At 39.4% G+C, this 18502-nt stretch overlaps 1 long non-coding RNA gene across 1 annotated transcript; it reads left to right on the forward strand.

Moving 5' to 3' along the window:
• Positions 1-222: 222 nt before the first annotated feature.
• LOC309621754 lies at positions 223-7817 on the forward strand. The gene is made up of 2 exons (XR_014240251.1): positions 223-351; positions 6141-7817. It is a non-coding gene; the product is annotated as an uncharacterized lncRNA (long non-coding RNA).
• The last annotated feature ends 10685 nt before the right edge of the window (positions 7818-18502 follow it).

The raw sequence follows: 18502 nt of genomic DNA on the forward strand, positions 1-18502 counted from the left end.
TTGAGTTGGATGTGTCTCCAAAAAATATTGAAGCCACATTTGGAAAGAAATTACAGTATTTGATAAGCCAAGGATATGACCTGCTGTGTGCTTTCTCTTTTTTGTTCAGATCACCAAAGGAGATTAAGACCCCGTTTTCTCCCTTCTCTGGAAAATTATCATCTGATGCAGTCACTCAGATAACAACAGAGAGTCCAGGAAAAACCATGTTTTCATCTGAGATTTTTGTTAATGCTGAAGATCGTGGACATGATATTCCAGACCTCAGTACACAGAAGTTGGGCAAAGTTCCTGTCAAGTTTGCTTCATCATCTTCAGTCCAACAGATTACTGTTCTTCATGGCACAGATGGTAAGAGAATTTTAGGTCACATTACCAACTTTTGTGTGTCATTAACTAAGAAATTTCTTGATTGGGTCTTTCTAGTTAGAAAACCTAATTTTAATTTTAAGCATTAGGTTGTACATGATTAAAACATCTTTTATTTACATAGCTATGAAGAGAATATAATTTATTATGTTTTTACTTCAATTTCTAGTGAAGTTAACAACCTATGTGAAACTCATGCTACTTGTGGCTGACGTATTTTCAACTCATAATACTTGTCATAAGAATGCAAGTAGTTCATGAAAACATAAAAACTATAGAGGTTCAATTTTAGGGAGGTAGATAACTATTTGGCATTGTTTCTTTTACTATTGTTTTGCATGATACAGTGAACAGATAGCAAACACAATACCAGTCTATTTCTTGCTCAAGAAACGTTGAGCAGGGACCCAGGTTGACTGTGACTCTGCTTTCTTTAAAACATGGAACCTTGGATTCATCATCATAGTCAACTGGAAGGGACGAAAAGCATGGAGGAGCACATGTTGGGAGGCTTTTATGGGCTAGGCCTAGGTGTGGCCCACATCACTTTCCACTGACTAGGAATAGTTTAGCTGTGCTTTCCAGGATGAAGAAGAAATGAGTTTTGGTGAACAGCTAGCAATTTCTACCATAAGGTCTACATTTAGAGTGTTCCTATGCTATCATGACAGTGATATTTTTATAGTGCTTATACTATATAACATTCAAAATTATAGCAAGTTATTTTCTTTTTCAGACCAGTAACTGGAAAGTTAAGTTCCCATTCTACCTCCAAATGAGGGTGGGAACTTTCAATTACTAATTTTAAAGTATTCAACAGTTTGTACAAATCTATTCAAAATATATTTTAAGTTTTCCTACTTGTGCAAAAAGTTTACCTGTCTGTAGGTATAAATGGAATATGCCTAAATGTATAAAGAAAATTGCTTAGTTCCACATGTAAATTGCACTGAATTTAATTTGAATAAATACATTTATATGTTGAAATGGTTATATTTCTTTTCTTTTTTTTTTTTTTACTTTTATTTATTTTATTTTTGGCTGTGTTGGGTCTTCATCGCTGCGTGCAGCCTTTCTCTAGTTGCGGCGAGCGGGGGCTACTCTTCGTTGCGGTGCACGGGCTTCTCATTGCGGTGGCTTCTCTTGTGGTGGAGCACGGGCTCTAGGCGCGTGGGCTTCGGTGCATGGGCTCAGTAGTTGTGGCTCGCGGGCTCTAGAGCGCAGGCTCAGTAGTTGTGGCACATGGGCTTAGTTGCTCCGCGGCATGGGGGATCTTCCCGGACCAGGGCTGGCACCCGTGTCCCCTGCATTGGCAGGCGGATTCTTAACCACTGCGCTATCAGGGAAACCCGAGATGGTTATATATCTTATACATTTTTATTGTGATATAAAATTATGCCCCCCAAATGTATAGTCTAATCAATATCACACAGAACACCTTTAATGTGTCAGTTACCTATTGCCACCGTGATACTGTATAAGAACCTCGAAAATCTCAGTGCTTCGTAACAACAGACATTTGCTTTCCTCACTCATGGGCTTATGAGTCAGTTGGAGTTTGGCATCAGGATGCAAAAACGGTTTGGGTCTGTTCCACATGCCTTGTACTGAAACCCAGGCTACTCTGGGTATGCTGTTTTCATGTTGGTGGCAGAGCACAGGAGAGGAAATCCAACTGTGAAAGTGTATTTTATACCTCTTCTGACATCAAATGGATCGGTCTACATAGAGCCCACAGTTCACGGTCTTACCTTTACATACAGGTACTTGGTAGAAAAGACTCCTTTAAAAGAGAAATATTATTTGGTTTAATAATAAAAGATTTTTAACTCTGTGGATTCAGAAGTAAAATTTTAAAAATATTTTAAAAGTATACAGAATAGCATGTTGAATTTATGACTATGTGTCCACTGCTCTGAATTAACAAATTAAGAGTAATATGCTATATGTTTATATTTAGTTCCATTTGCAAGTTTTTTGAAGGAATAAAGTTTATGGTTGGACTTTCTTCTTTACCCTTCTGCAGTCCTTTCTTTCTCTCCCAGGAACAACCATTATTTGCTGAATAGTCGCTTCTTCCCCCAGAGATAGGCAGTCCAAAGTAACTTTAAGACTTCTGCATCCAAACAGAAAGTTGTTGAGAATTTCAAAAAGCCACTTATCTTGCCTCTGAATTCTCCATCTCCACATGGTAGCCATTCTTGCCCTGGGTCCATTGTAATTCTGCCCAATTGTTGTTGTCCATTTTCTGCAAACTTTGAACTAAATGGTAAATTTAACCATCACCACCAAGCTTTATATACACTGGTGGAGGAAGAAAACTACTAAGTCAATATTCTAACAATAATGACTACAGCAACGTCCAAAGAGAAGTAGAGGCTACAGCCTATTTTTCCTGTTATTTAAATTCTTCCAGCCTCTATACATTTCTTCATTCTCCTTGAATTCAGCCAGGTTCTCATTGGCTGGGGCTTTGCCTGATAGGTTGGTACAAGTATTCCTAAGTAGTCTAAGGCTTTGCTAGCCCTGCATAGGTTTAAGGTCATTTTTTGTTAATTTCTATGACCAGGCTTGGTAAAGTGGTCCCCTAGGTGTAAGCCATACTCCTACTGACTTTCTTCTTTTAAGGTAACCTTATTTCTCCCTGATAGTTAAGGTCAATTGTAGTTTTAGTCAACACTATGGCATCCTATTCCCTGTATTGTTTCAGTGACATAAAGAATGTAAAATGACTAGATGGCTCCTGTCTCCCGGTAGAAGTGCCCCTCCCTTATTTCTAAGATCTTCCATCAAACAAAGCAGAGTCACAGAGATAGAAAGCAAAAGATTTTAAAGGCTTCTGCCTTTGTTCCTAAATATATGCATTCTGTCTGTAGGATAGGCAAGTGCCATATGTGGTTCTGAGCACATGCCGTATTTGGCAAGCTAGCATTCCAGCCTCAGAAAGTGATGCCTCCCAGCTTGTGCCATGACAGTTATCAGTAAATTGTTCACTCGCTTTTTTGTTTTTGAGTTTACCATAGCTGTGGGTGATCAGGCTTGTGAGGAGAACAGTGACTCCCTTTAGGCATCAGCCTGTTGTCTCATTTCCTTCACTATGAAGTCAGTTCCTTGGTTGGAAGCAGGGTACTAGTAATATGGATTCCATGTCAAATCATCAGAATGATGGAGTGGTCAAGGATGGTAACACAATTCTAAGTAATATAAAAGTTGTTATTGCGTCCAGAATGAAGGAGATCTCATTCTACTCTGGGACTATCAGACTCTGTCTAGAGTATTTTGATTTTTATAAACTAGACATGGGCAACTAGGAGTCCATCTAGAGGTGATTACAGGATGCAAGAGAAGACCATGGTCCATAAGGATAAACTGAAGAAGCTGTTGTGTTTAATCAGGAGAAGTGGTAGCTATCTACAAAATTCTATTTGAATGAGCAGTACAACCCCATGAATACTGAGGAGTAACCTAAACAAGAATTTTATAGGACTCATGTGATGGCAATACTAATCCTTTGTGTAGGCATAGAAAAGGAGAGTAGACTAAAAGGAGGGATGGGATATTTCTGAATGGGAAAATTGAATATTTAAAGATGTCATTTATTCCCAAATGAATTTAAACTCTAATGTAATTCTACTCAAAATTCTAATGGAATTGTTCTTTTGAACTTGTTTAATTGATCTTAAGTTTTTTCCGGAAGACTAATAAAGAAAATACTGGAAAAGAAGAGTAATGGGGAGGATAAATTTTAGCAGCAGCCGGTGGAGTGTTTTAATGGGATGCCTGGAAGTTGCAGACATTATTCTCACCCTTGACCTATGGGCCCAGACTTAGTCATATGTCCATACATGTCTGCAAGGGAGATTGGGAAATACAGTGTACAGATGAGCAGTATGTACCCAGCTAAATATCAAAATGCTGTTACAGAGAGAGAGAGAGTTTCTACCACATCATGAAAGAAAAACAAGTGTATAGAAAAAGATTTCAGGGACTTCCCTGGTGGCGCAGTGGTTAAGAATCCACCTGCCAGTGCAGGGGACACGGGTTCGAGCCCTGGTCCGGGAAGATCCCACATGCCGCAGAGCAACTAAGCCCGTGTGCCACAACTACTGAGCCTGTGCTCTAGAGCCTGCGAGCCACAACTACTGAGCCCATGCTCCACAACTACTGAAGCCTGCGTGCCTAGAGCCTGTGCTCCACAACAAGAGAAGCCACTGCAGTGAGAAGAGTGAGAAGCTCGCGCACCACAACGAACAGTAGCCCCCCCACACCGCAACTAGAGAAAGCCCGCGTGCAGCAATGAAGACCCAATGAAGCAAAAAAATAAGAAGAAGAAGAAAAAGATTTCATCTTCTATAATAATCAAATTACTACCATGTCACAGACATTTTAGAAAGAATTTTAGCAGTTAGTATTTAAAAAAAAGAAACTTTATAAATGACATAATTTTTCACTCTGAAATCAGAAAACTTATGTGAAATGGGGCAGCAGGGGAGAATGGGTATGCTATAAACAGGAAGTCTTTATTACAGAATTCTTTATTATTGAAAATTTAATCCAGCCTAAATTTTTAACATTATGAGAAGGGTTAAATACACTTAATGTGTAGTAGAATGATAAAAAATGTGACGATAGGAAATAAAATGAATATTTTATTATCAATGTAAAGTAGAAAAACTGAATTCCACATTATACATACTATACACAACTATGTAAACAAATAAGAAATACAGAGGAAAGACCTGTAGAAATACATTAAAATATTAATAATAGTTATCTTTGAGTGGTAAGACTTTGTCTTTTTTATTTCTGTGTATTTTTTTAATATTGAGAAGTTATACTTTTTTAATGGGAAACTTATTTTGAAAATCTGCCACATAGAAGAGAATTAGATTTACTTTCTATGACTCTGGAGGGAGAACCTTCAAAGATCAGTAGTAGGGGTTAACAACGACCAGGTTTGGGTTCAATATAAGATAAAGTGTTTCTTAGTTAGAGCCATCTAAATATGGAATAGATTGCTAGGAAGTCGTCTTCTCAATGAATCCTACCCTTACCACTCTATTTAAACTGCATCCTGCTGCAATTTCCCAAATACTTCTAATCTTCCTCAGCATTTTCTAATTTTTGGGGGGGGAGTGGCTGTTTTGGGTCTTTGTTGCTGCACACGGGCTTTCCCTAGCTGTGGTGAGTAGGGGCTACTCTTCGTTGTGGTGCATGGGTTTCTTATTGTGGTGGCTTCTCCTGTTGCAGAGCGTGGGCTCTAGGCGCACAGGCTTCAGTAGTTGCAGCACGAGGGCTCAGTACTCGCAGCACAAGGGCCCTAGAGCACGTGGGCTTCAGTAGTTGCGGCACATGGGCTCAGTAGTTGTGGCGCTCGGGCTCTAGGGCGGGCGGGCTTTGGTAGTTGTGGCACGCAGGCTCAGTAGTTGTGGTGCACAGGCTTAGTTGCTCCACAGCATGTGAGATCTTCCCAGACCAGGTATCGAACCCCTGTCCCCTGCATTGGCAGGCAGATTCTTAACCCACTGCACCACCAGGGAAGTCCCAGTATTTTCTAATTTTTTATGTCACTAATAATTTATAAAAATACTAGATGATTTACTTATTTAGTATGCTAATTGTTTACTGTCTATCTCCCTCTTCTAGAATGCTAGTTTACTGATACATTCCAAGAATCTTGACCACTGCTTGGCACATTAAAGGTGCTTAATATTTGTTCAGTTAATTAATAAATGTTTTCTTATTAATTATTCTGATCTTTATGTCCTTAGGCCAGCCTTTACTGTTGCCATATAAGCCTTCTGGTAGTACAAAGATGTACTATGTTCCCCAATTAAGACAAATTCCTTCATCTCTGGATTCCAAGTCAGACACCACCATTGAGAGCTCACACTCAGGTATTATGCAGAAATTATTCAAAATTTTATTTTTTGAAATTTTATTTGTGGATTGGCTGTTTAATTCTGGATGACATATGAAAGCTCAGTGCTCTTTAATCTTTAAGTGAAACATGGAGATTTTCATGACACAGGCTCTGGTTCAGATAGGTGAGTTATTTGGTCAGATGTATTGTGTACACTCAAACATTTGATAAATATTTGAAGAAAATTGTATGAACAGTTACTTGTTTGGGTTAGTGGACTCCATCTAGGACAAAGGTTTCCAAGTTTTCTCTGTTCACAGTCACCTTAGTGTTTGGGTGATTTCTTTTCTCATCATCGTGGGGATATAAATCATCAGCAGCATATAAATACATGAAGTATTTTTTCAGACACTAAGCTATTATGTTATTAGGGTATAAAAATACTTAGCGTTTTGATCTTACAGCTTAATAAGCAAAAATATTTTTCGTTTTGTGTTTGAAAGAAAACATTTTACTTTGTTCAGAAATATGCATAATTACTTGCTAACGAGATATGTGTGGCTATTAGGGCACAGTTTCTCAAACCTTGAGATGAGATTGGACACAACCACCCTCATTTATTGCTTTTGTTACAGAAACCGTCAAAAATCCAACTCTGCAGAGATACAGACAGCAGCATTGAAAGGAATGTAGCAGTATCTAATGTTGAAACTTTAAACTATCTTTAGCGATTAGTTTTTGTCCTGTACACCAGATATTACATATCACTCTTTCTCTAGAATTTTAAAATATCCCACAACATCCCTGTGAGATCACCACAATAGAACTGCAGATTTAGAAAATGAATAGCATCCTGTGGAGGAACTGAATAAATATTTTCTGTGGAAAATTATAAGGATACAGAGTTGGTATGGTGCGGGGTTTTGATTGTTGGGATAACATATTGATTGGTCCACAGGAGTTGACTTGGTTCAGTTTAGATATAAATTGTTCATGATTTGTCAATAGACATCTTTATAGGTGTAGAAATTAAAAAGAAAGTAGTTGTCCCTGGTCTTACGCAGATTTTCTGTTAATTTTAAGAGGACCCAACTAGTATCTAATGGTAACTGAGTTAAAGCCCCGATATAATTGCTCCTGATTTCCCACTGTGATGCCACTGAAAAAAAGAACCACAAAATGCTCATATGTTAGGATTGATTATGAAGCCTATAACCAGGAACTGGAAGAAATTTTCACTACCTGCATGGCTATGATTTTAAAAACTCACTTAGTGGCTACGAGACATAAAACAAGCTTACTTAATTGATTGTAGGTAGGAAAATCTTTTATCTCAGTCTCACTTTCAGCCCCCTAGTTCAGAAGACAGAATGTACCAATAGAAGTCTAATCAGGTGTTCCAGTATTTTTTGAGGCCTCCTGTGTACTTCTATTCATTTACATCCTAACTCTTCCCTTTGGAGACATTAACTTTGAGAAAAATTGGACAGTAGTGGGAAGAGGAAATGACTCAGGGATGGTACACTGTATCCTGAGAAATACTGTCCGTATAAATAAAGTACTGAATGCATCAGTTAGACAAGAAGAGATCTGTTGGCTATATATACTTGAGGTTGTCATTTATCATGTTCTGCATCTATTCTGAGAGTGAGGGAGTTGACAGTAGAAAATAATAGTTTCTTAGACCAGTAGAGCTGATCTAGATGAAAGCCTAGGAATTGTTCTGATAGATAGTGTCTATTAGTATGTTGTGATTCTATAGATACTAGAAAGATCCAACTAGAGTTTGGGGCCAAGGGCAAGTCATAAACCATTGCAGATATTTGGACCAAATAATTTCTCCTCAGTTGAGAATGAGTAAACAATTGAACTCATAAAATTCTTTTAGAGACAAAAACAAAGGGACTTCCCTGGTGGCGCAGTGGTTAAGAATCCGCCTGCCAATACAGAGGACACGGGTTCCAGCCCTGGTCCGGGAAGATCCCACATGCCACAGAGCAACTAAGCCTGTGCGCCACAACTACTGAGCCTGCGCTTTAGAGCCTGCGAGCCACGACTACTGAAGCCCGCATGCCTAGAGCCCGTGCTCCACAACAAGAGAAGCCACTGCAATGAGAAGCCCGCGCACTGCAACGAAATGTAGCCCCCGCTCGCCGCAACTAGAGGAAGCCCGTGCACAGCACCGAAGACCCTACACAGGCAAAAATAAAAATAAATAAATTAAAAACAAAACAAAAACAAAAAAACAAGGCAAAGGTAACCTCGCAAAGAAAGAGATAGATGTTAGAGATTTACTCATTAGGTCAAGTAACACTCTGAAGTAGTAACAGGATTTCATTTATATCTGACAGTAAGTTCTGTGAAGATAGGTACTATGTCTTTTTTTTTGTAAGCCATTTTATACCTCATACCAATATATAATATAGATGTTATTTTTATATTCATTTAAAGACATTTAAATATTTTGTGTACTAGTACTGTCAATAGGAGCAAAAAGCCATGGGGAGAGAACTGGTTGGGATTTTTAAAACAAAGTGAGGAGTTAATAGCAGAAAAAAATGGTGGAGTAAAGACCTCCAACATTTTGCCCTGTGATAAAAGCAACAGAATTTTGGCAAAACTTTATGGAAAACTTTTCCAAAACTCGAAATTAACCAAAGGCTTGTAGCTTTTGTAGTAAGCATTTATTCAAGAAAAATGGCTGAACCTTGATAAGAATAGTAAGCTTGTGGCATTTTACCTTGCCCTATTCTCATTGCCACACTCAGCTCAGTGATAACCTTGAAAAATATCAGCCTGCATTCCCAGGACTGGAGGGAGCAGAACAGAGCTGGACCTCTTTCACAATTTCATTCCCAAAGAATTGTCAGTATTTGATCTGTCTGATGGCTCTCTGGAAGACTCCACTCAAAAGGCTTATCTTTATTTGACCTTACCCAGAGCTATCCAGTGCGTATGAGCCTCTGTGTCTATGTGTGAGGTGTTTGTCAAAAAACACTTACAGGCAAGTGTTTTATTTTAGTTTCTTAAATATTTATTTATTTTATTTATTTATTTTGGCTGCGCCGGGTCTTAGTTGCACCACTCAGGATCTTCGTTGCGGCATGCGGACTCCTTAGTTGCAGGACCTAGTTCCCTGACCAGGGATCGATCCCGGGGCCCCTGCATTGGGAGCCCGGAGTCTTACCCCCTAGACCACCAGGGAAGTCCCCAGGCAACTGTTTTAATGTCACAATGCAGGAGGCAGTGGATAACACTTTAGACAAACAATAGACTAACCAAAAGCTTTAACGGAAAAACTGAGGATGAGATGTCCATAGATATTTTGAAAAGCATTGATATATTCCTAGGACTCTAGAAGACCACAAGTGTGCACAGGCCTGAGTGCATGCTCAGGAAAGATCTGAGAGGGGCCTACCCTTTACCTTTGGCTGCCCTTGAGGCTCTGGGCAAGAAGAAAGGGAAGGCTAAGGCAGAATTGATAACTCCCTGCCCTCAGCATTGATGGCTATGTGCACGTAGTCCCTCGGCAAAGACTGGGAGATTTATTGTTTCTAGATGTTTAAGGATACCTCCATCTAGGCATTAGCTGACCACTAAGCTAGTTGAGTGGCAGCTTCAGTAGACTTCATAGAATTTGTTCAGAAAAGTTACTTAAAAAAAAAACAGCGTAAAGCAACAGCAGGAAACTGTAGGGAGGTAGTAGACTCTGATTTCCAGGGTTGTCACATTATATTTTTTAAGATGTCGAGTTTTCAACAAAAAGTTACAAGATATGGAAATTCAAAGTAAAAACAAAATATATGGACCATACAAAAGTTTAGAAACTGTCTGTGAGGAACCTCAGACATTGGACTTACTAAATGAAGATGTTAAAATAGCTATTTAAAATATGTTCAAAGAACTAAATGAAACCATGTCTAAAGAAGTATAGGGAGAGGGGCAAGATGGCGGAAGAGTAAGACGAGGAGATCACCTTCCTTCCCACAGATACAGTAGAAATACATCTACACGTGGAACTGCTCCTACAGAACACCCACTGAACGCTGGCAGAAGACGTCAGAACTCCCAAAAGGCAAGAGACTCCCCACGTACTTGGGTAGGGCAAAAGAAAAAAGAAAAAACAGAGACAAAAGAATAGGGACAGGACCTGCACCAGTGGGAGGGAGCTGTGAAGGAGGAAAGGTTTCCACACACTAGGAAGCCCCTTCACGGGCAGAGACTGTGGGTGGCAGAGGGGGGAAGCTTCGGAGCCACGGAGGAGAGCGCAGCCACAGGGGTGCGGAGGGCAAAGCGGAGAGATTCCCGCACGGAGGAGCGGTGCTGAGTGGCACTCACCAGCCCGAGAGGCTTGTCTGCTCAGCCGCTGGGGCGGGTGGGGGCTGGGAGCTGAGGCTCGGGCTTCGGTGCTAGCCGAGAGGGAGTCCGGGAAAAAGTCTGCAGCTGCCAAAGAGGCAAGAGACTTTTTCTTGCCTCTTTGTTTCGTGGCGCGCAAGGAGAGGGGATTCAGAGCGCCGCCTAAACGAGCTCCAGAGACGGGCGCGAGCCGCGGCTATAAGCGCGGACCCCAGAGGCGGGCGCGAGCCGTGGCTAACAGCGCGGACCCCAGAGACGGGCGTGAGCCGCGGTTATCAGCGTGGACCCCAGAGACGGGCGGGAGACGCTAAGGCTGCTGCTGCCGCCACCAAGAAGCCTGTGTGCGAGCACAGGTCACTCTACACACCGCCCCTCCCGGGAGCCTGTGCAGCTCGCCACTGCCAGGGTCCCGTGATCCAGGGACAACTTCGCCGGGAGAACGCACGGCGCGCCTCAGGCTGCTGCAACGTCACGCCGGCCTCTGCTGCCGCAGGCTTGCCCCGCCTCCTCCATACCGCTCCCTCCCCCCGGCCTGAGTGAGCCAGAGCTCCCGAAGCAGCTGCTTCTTTAACCCCGTCCTGTCTGGGCGGGGAACAGACGCCCTCAGGCGACCTACACGCAGAGGCGGGTCCAAATCCAAAGCTGAACTCCGGGAGCTGTACGAACAAAGAAGAGAAAGGGAAGTCTCTCCCAGCAGCCTCAGAAGCAGTGGGTTAAAGCTCCACAAACAACTTGATGTGCCTGCATCTGTTGAATACCTGAATAGACAACGAATCATCCCAAATTCAAGAGGTGGACTTTGGGAGCAGAATATATTAATTTTTCCCCTTTTCCTTTTTTTGTGAGTGTATATGTGTATGCTTCTGGGTGAGATTTTGTCTGTATAGCTTTGCTTTCACCATTAGTCCTAGGGTTAGGTCCGTCCATGTTTTTTTTCTTTGTTTTTTTGTTCACTCAAAAAAATTTTTTTTCCTAATAAATGTTTTCTTAATATTTTTTCCCTTATTTTCTATTTTTAGAAATTAAAAAAAAATTTTAATAAGTTTTTTCATATTTTTTATTTTAAAAAATTAAACATTTTTTCTTAATAAATTTTTTTCTTAATAATTTTTTTCTTATTTTTTACTACAAAAAATTAATAAATCTATTTTTAAAAATTAAAAAAAATTTTTTTTCTGAATACATTTATTCTTAATTTTTTTTCTTATTTTTTATTATAATAGCTTTATTTTATTTTATTTTATCCTCTTTCTTTCTTTCTTTCTATTTTTTTCTCCTTTTTATTCTGAGCCATGTGGACGAAAGGCTCTTGGTGCTCCAGCCAGGCATCAGGGCTGTGCCTCTGAGGTGGGAGAGCCAACTTCAGGACACTGGTCCACAAGAGACCTCCCTTCTCCACGTAACATCAAACGGTGAAAATCTCTCAGAGACCTCCATCTCAACATCAAGACCCAGCTTAACTCAACGACCAGCAAGCTACAGTGCTGGACACCCTATGCCAAACAACTAGCAAGACAGGAATACAGCCCCATCCATTAGCAGAGAGGCTGCCTAAAATCATAATAAGGCCACAGACACCCCAAAACACACCACCAGACGTGGACGTGCCCACCAGAAAGACAAAATCCAACCTCATCCACCAGAACACAGGCACTAGTCCCCTCCACCAGGAAGCCTACACAACCCACTGAACCAACCTTAGCCACTGGGGACAGATACCAAAAGCAACGGGAACTACGAACCTGCAGCCTGTGAAAAGGAGACCCCAAACACAGTAAGATAAGCAAAATGAGAAGACAAAAAACCACACAGCAGGTGAAGGAGCAGGGTCAAAACACACCAGACCTAACAGATGAAGAGGAAATAGGCAGTCTACCTGAAAAAGAATTCAGAATAATGATAGTAAAGATGATCCAAAATCTTGGAAATAGAATAGACAAAATGCAAGAAACATTTAACAAGGACGTAGAAGAACTAGAGAGGAACCAAGCAACGATGAAAAACACAATAAATGAAATTAAAAATACTCTAGACGGGATCAATAGCAGAATAACTGAGGCAGAAGAACGGATAAGTGACCTGGAAGATAAAATAGTGGAAATAACTACTGCAGAGCAGAATAAAGAAAAAAGAATGAAAAGAACTGAGGACAGTCTCAGAGACCTCTGGGACAACATTAAACGCACCAACATTCGAATTATAGGGGTCCCAGAAGAAGAAGAGAAAAAGAAAGGGACTGAGAAAATATTTGAAGAGATTATAGTTGAAAACTTCCCTAATATGGGAAAGGAAATAGTTAATCAAGTCCTGGAAGCACAGAGAGTCCCATACAGGATAAATCCAAGGAGAAACATGCCAAGACACATATTAATCAAACTATCAAAAATTAAATATAAAGAAAGCATATTAAGAGCAGCAAGGGAAAAACAACAAATAACACACAAGGGAATCCCCATAAGGTTAACATCTGATCTTTCAGCAGAAACTCTGCAAGCCAGAAGGGAGTGGCAGGATATACTTAAAGTCATGAAGGAGAAAAACCTACAACCAAGGTTACTCTACCCAGCAAGGATCTCATTCAGATTCGATGGAGAAATGAAAACCTTTACAGACAAGCAAAAGCTGAGAGAGTTCAGCACCACCAAACCAGCTTTACAACAAATGCTAAAGGAACTTCTCTAGGCAAGAAACACAAGAGAAGGAAAACACCTACAATAACAAACATAAACTATTTAAGAAAATGGGAATAGGAACATACATATCAATAATTACCTTAAATATAAATGGATTAAATGCTCCCACCAAAAGACACAGACTGGCTGAATGGATACAAAAGCAAGACCCATATATATGCTGTCTACAAGAGACCCACTTCAGACCTAGAGACACATACAGACTGAAAGTGAGGGGATGGAAAAAGATATTCCATGCAAATGGAAATCAAAAGAAAGCTGGAGTAGCAATTCTCATATCAGACAAAATAGACTTTAAAATAAAGACTATTACAAGAGACAAAGAAGGACACTATATAATGATCAAGGGATCGATCCAAGAAGAAGATATAACAATTGTAAACATTTATGCACCCAACATAGGAGCACCTCAGTACATAAGGCAAATACTAACAGCCATAAAAGGGGAAATCGACAGCAACACAATCATAGTAGGGGACTTTAACACCCCACTTTCACCAATGGACAGATCATCCAAAATGAAAATAAATAAGGAAACACGAGCTTTAAATGATACATTAAACAAGATGGACTTAATTGATATTTATAGGACATTCCACCCAAAAACAACAGAATACACATTTTTCTCAAGTGCTCATGGAACATTCTCCAGGATAGATCATATCTTGGGTCACAAAACAAGCCTTGGTAAATTTAAGAAAATTGAAATCGTATCAAGTATCTTTTCTGACCACAACGCTATGAGACTAGATATCAATTACAGGAAAAGGTCTGTAAAAAATACAAACACATGGAGGCTACACAATACACTACTTATTAACGAAGTGATCACTGAAGAAATCAAAGGGGAAATCAAAAAATACCTAGAAACAAATGACAATGGAGACACGACGACCCAAAACCTATGGGACGCAGCAAAAGCAGTGCTAAGAGGGAAGTTTATAGCAATAGAAGCCTACATCAAGAAACAGGAAACATCTCGAATAAACAACCTAACCTTGCACCTAAAGCAATTAGAGAAAGAAGAACAAAAAAACCCCAAAGCTAGCAGAAGGAAAGAAATCATAAAGATCAGATCAGAAATAAATGAAAAAGAAATGAAGGAAACAATAGCAAAAATCAATGAAACTAAAAGCTGGTTCTTCAAGAAGATAAACAAAATTGATAAACCATTAGCCAGACTCATCAAGAGAAAAAGGGAGAAGACTCAAATCAATAGAATTAGAAATGAAAAAGGAGAAGTAACCACTGACACTGCAGAAATACAAACGATCATGAGAGATTACTACAAGCAACTCTATGCCAATAAAATGGACAACCTGGAAGAAATGGACAGATGCTTAGAAATGCACAACCCACCGAGACTGAACCAGGAAGAAATAGAAAATATGAACAGACCGATCACAAGCACTGAAATTGAAACTGTGATTAAAAATCTTCCAACAAACAAAAGCCCAGGACCAGATGGCTTCACAGGCGAATTCTATCAAACATTTAGAGAAGAGCTAACACCTATCCTTCTCAAACTCTTCCAAAATATTGCAGAGGGAGGAACACTCCCCAACTCATTCTACGAGGCCACCATCACCCTGATACCAAAACCAGACAAAGATGTCACAAAGAAAGAAAACTACAGGCCAATATCACTGATGAACACAGATGCAAAAATCCTCAACAAAATACTAGCAAACAGAATCCAACAGCACATTAAAAGGATCATACACCATGATCAAGTGGGGTTTATTCCAGGAATGCAAGGATTCTTCAATATACGCAAATCAATCAACGTGAATACATCATATTAACAAATTGAAGGAGAAAAACCATATGATCATCTCAATAGATGCAGAGAAAGCTTTCGACAAAATTCAACACCCATTTATGATAAAAGCCCTGCAGAAAGTAGGCATAGAGGGAACTTTCCTCAACATAATAAAGGCCATATATGACAAACCCACAGCCAACATTGTCCTCAATGGTGAGAAACTGAAACCATTTCCACTAAGATCAGGAACAAGACAAGGTTGCCCACTCTCACCACTATTATTCAACATAGTTTTGGAAGTTTTAGCCACAGCAATCAGAGAAGAAAAAGAAATAAAAGGAATCCAAATCGGAAAAGAAGAAGTAAAGCTGTCACTGTTTGCAGATGACATGATACTATACATAGAGAATCCTAAAACTGGCACCAGAAAACTACTAGAGCTAATCAATGAATTTGGTAAAGTAGCAGGATACAAAATTAATGCACAGAAATCTCTTGCCTTCCTATATACTAATGATGAAAAATCTGAAAGTGAAATTAAGAGAACACTCCCGTTTACCATTGCAACAAAAAGAATAAAATATCTAGGAATAAACCTACCTAAGGAGACAAAAGACCTGTATGCCGAAAATTATAGGACACTGATGAAAGAAATTAAAGATGATACAAATAGATGGAGAGATATACCATGTTCTTGGATTGGAAGAATCAACATTGTGAAAATGACTCTACTACCCAAAGAAATCTACAGATTCAATGCAATCCCTATCAAACTACCACTGGCATTTTTCACAGAACTAGAACCAAAAATTTCACAATTTCTATGGAGAACAAAAGACCCCGAATAGCCAAAGCAATCTTGAGAACGAAAAATGGAGCTGGAGGAATCAGGCTCCCTGACTTCAGACTATATTACAAAGCTACAGGAATCAAGACAGTTTGGTACTGGCACAAAAACAGAAATATAGATCAATGGAACAGGATAGAAAGCCCAGAGATAAACCCACGCACATATGGTCACCTTATCTTTGATAAAGGAGGCAAGCATATACAGTGGAGAAAAGACAGCCTCTTTAATAAGTGGTGCTGGGAAAATTGGACAGGTACATGTAAAAGTATGAAATTAGAACACTCCCTGACACCATACACAAAAATAAACTCAAAATGGATTAAAGACCTAAGTGTAAGGCCAGACACTATCAAACTCTTAGAGGAAAACATAGGCAGAACACTCTATGACATAAATCACAGCAAGATCCTTTTTGACCCAGATCCTAGAGAAATGGAAATAAGAACACAAATAAACAAATGGGACCTAATGAAACTTAAAAGCTTTTGCACAGCAAAGGAAACCATAAACAAGACCAAAAGACAACCCTCAGAATGGGAGAAAATATTTGCAAATGAAGCAACTGACAAAGGATTAATCTCCGAGATTTACAAGCAGCTCATGCAGCTCAATAACAAAAAAACAAACAACCCAATCCAAAAATGGGCAGAAGACCTAAATAGACATTTCTCCAAAGAAGATATACAGATGGCCAACAGACACATGAAAGCATGCTCAACATCATTAATCATTAGAGAAATGCAAATCAAAACTACAATGAGGTATCATCTCACACCGGTCAGAATGGCCATCATCAAAAAATCTAGAAACAATAAATGCTGGAGAGGGTGTGGAGAAAAGGGAGCACTCTTGCACTGTTGGTGGGAATGTAAATTGATACAGCCACTATGGAGGACAGTATGGAGGTTCCTTAAAAAACTACAAATAGAACTACCATACGACCCAGCAATCCCACTTCTGGGCATATACCCTGAGAAAACCATAATTCAAAAAGAGTCATGTACCAAAATGTTCATTGCAGCTCTATTTACAATAGCCAGGACATGGAAGCAACCTAAGTGTCCATCATCGGATGAATGGATAAAGAAGATGTGGCACATATATACAGTGGAATATTACTCAGCCATAAAAAGAAATGAAATGGAGGTATTTGTAATGAGGTGGATGGAGTTAGAGTCTGTCATACAGAGTGAAGTAAGTCAGAAAGAGAAAAAAAAATACAGTATGCTAACACATATATATGGAATCTAAGGGAAAAAAAAAGGGCCATGAAGAACCTAGTGGCAAGATGGGAATAAAGACACAGACCTACTAAAGAATGGACTTGAGGATATGGGGAGGGGGAGGGGTGAGATGCGACAGGATGAGAGAGTGTCATGGACATATATACACTACCAAATGTAAAATAGATAGCTAGTGGGAAGCAGCCGCATAGCACAGGGAGATCAGCACGGTGCTTTGTGACCACCTTGGGGGGGGGTGGGATGGGGAGGGTGGGAGGGAGGGAGATGCAGAAGGGAGGAGATATGGAAACGTGTGTATATCTGTAGCTGATTCACTTTGTTATAAAGCAGAAACTAACACACAATTGTGAAGCAATTATACTTCAATAAAGATGTTTAAAAAAAAAAAAAAGAAGTATAAGAACAGTGTCTTACCAAATAGAGAATATCAATAAAGAGAAATTACAAAAAAGAACCAAATAGAAGATCTGTAGTTGAAAAGTACAATAACTAAAATAAAAAATTGACTGGAGAAAGCTCAGTATCAGATTTGAACAGGCAGAAGTATGAGTCAGTGAACTTGAAGATAGGCCAATTGAGATTATCCAGTGTGAGAAACAGAAAGAAAAAAGAATGAAGAGAAATTAACAGAATCTCAGAGTCCTATGGGACACCTTCAAGCATCCTATTATACACATAATGGGAGTTCCAGATGAAGAGACAGAAAAAGAGACTGAAGGAGTATTTGGAGAAATAATGGCCTAAAATTTCACAAATTTGATGACTGCTGTTAATCTGCACATCCCAAAAGCTCAAGGAAGTCCAAGCATGATACAGTCAAAGAGAGCCACATCTACATACATCATAAACCATCAAATGACAAAGACAGTGTTAAAGCAGCAAGAGCGGAGTTATCATGTACAAAGAATCTTCAATAAAACTAATTGCTGATTTTTCATCAGAAACCATAGAGGCCAGAAGGCATTGCAATGACATATGCAAAGAGCTGAGGAAAAGAACCTGCCTACCAAGTATTCTGTACCTAGCAAAACTACCCTTCAGAAATGAAGGAGAGATGAAGACATTCTCAGATAAACAACAGTTGAAAGACTCCACTGCTAGCAAACTGACCCACAGAAAATACTAAAGAGATTTTTTTCAAGATGGAATGGTGAACACCAGACAGTAACTTAAATCCACATGAAAAAAGTACTAAAGGTAACTACATAAGTAAATACAAAAGACAGTATAAATGTATTTTTGTTTGTAAGTCAGTTTTTCTCCTATATGACTTAAAAGACAAATGCAGTATAAGCAAGTCCCAAATACATAAAGAAAAACTAACAGAATTAAAATGAAAAAACCTGACACTATTTTTTTAAA

This window comes from Balaenoptera borealis (assembly GCF_965194805.1).
Source record: "Balaenoptera borealis genome assembly, contig: HAP1_SCAFFOLD_947, whole genome shotgun sequence".
Lineage (NCBI taxonomy): Eukaryota > Metazoa > Chordata > Mammalia > Artiodactyla > Balaenopteridae > Balaenoptera > Balaenoptera borealis.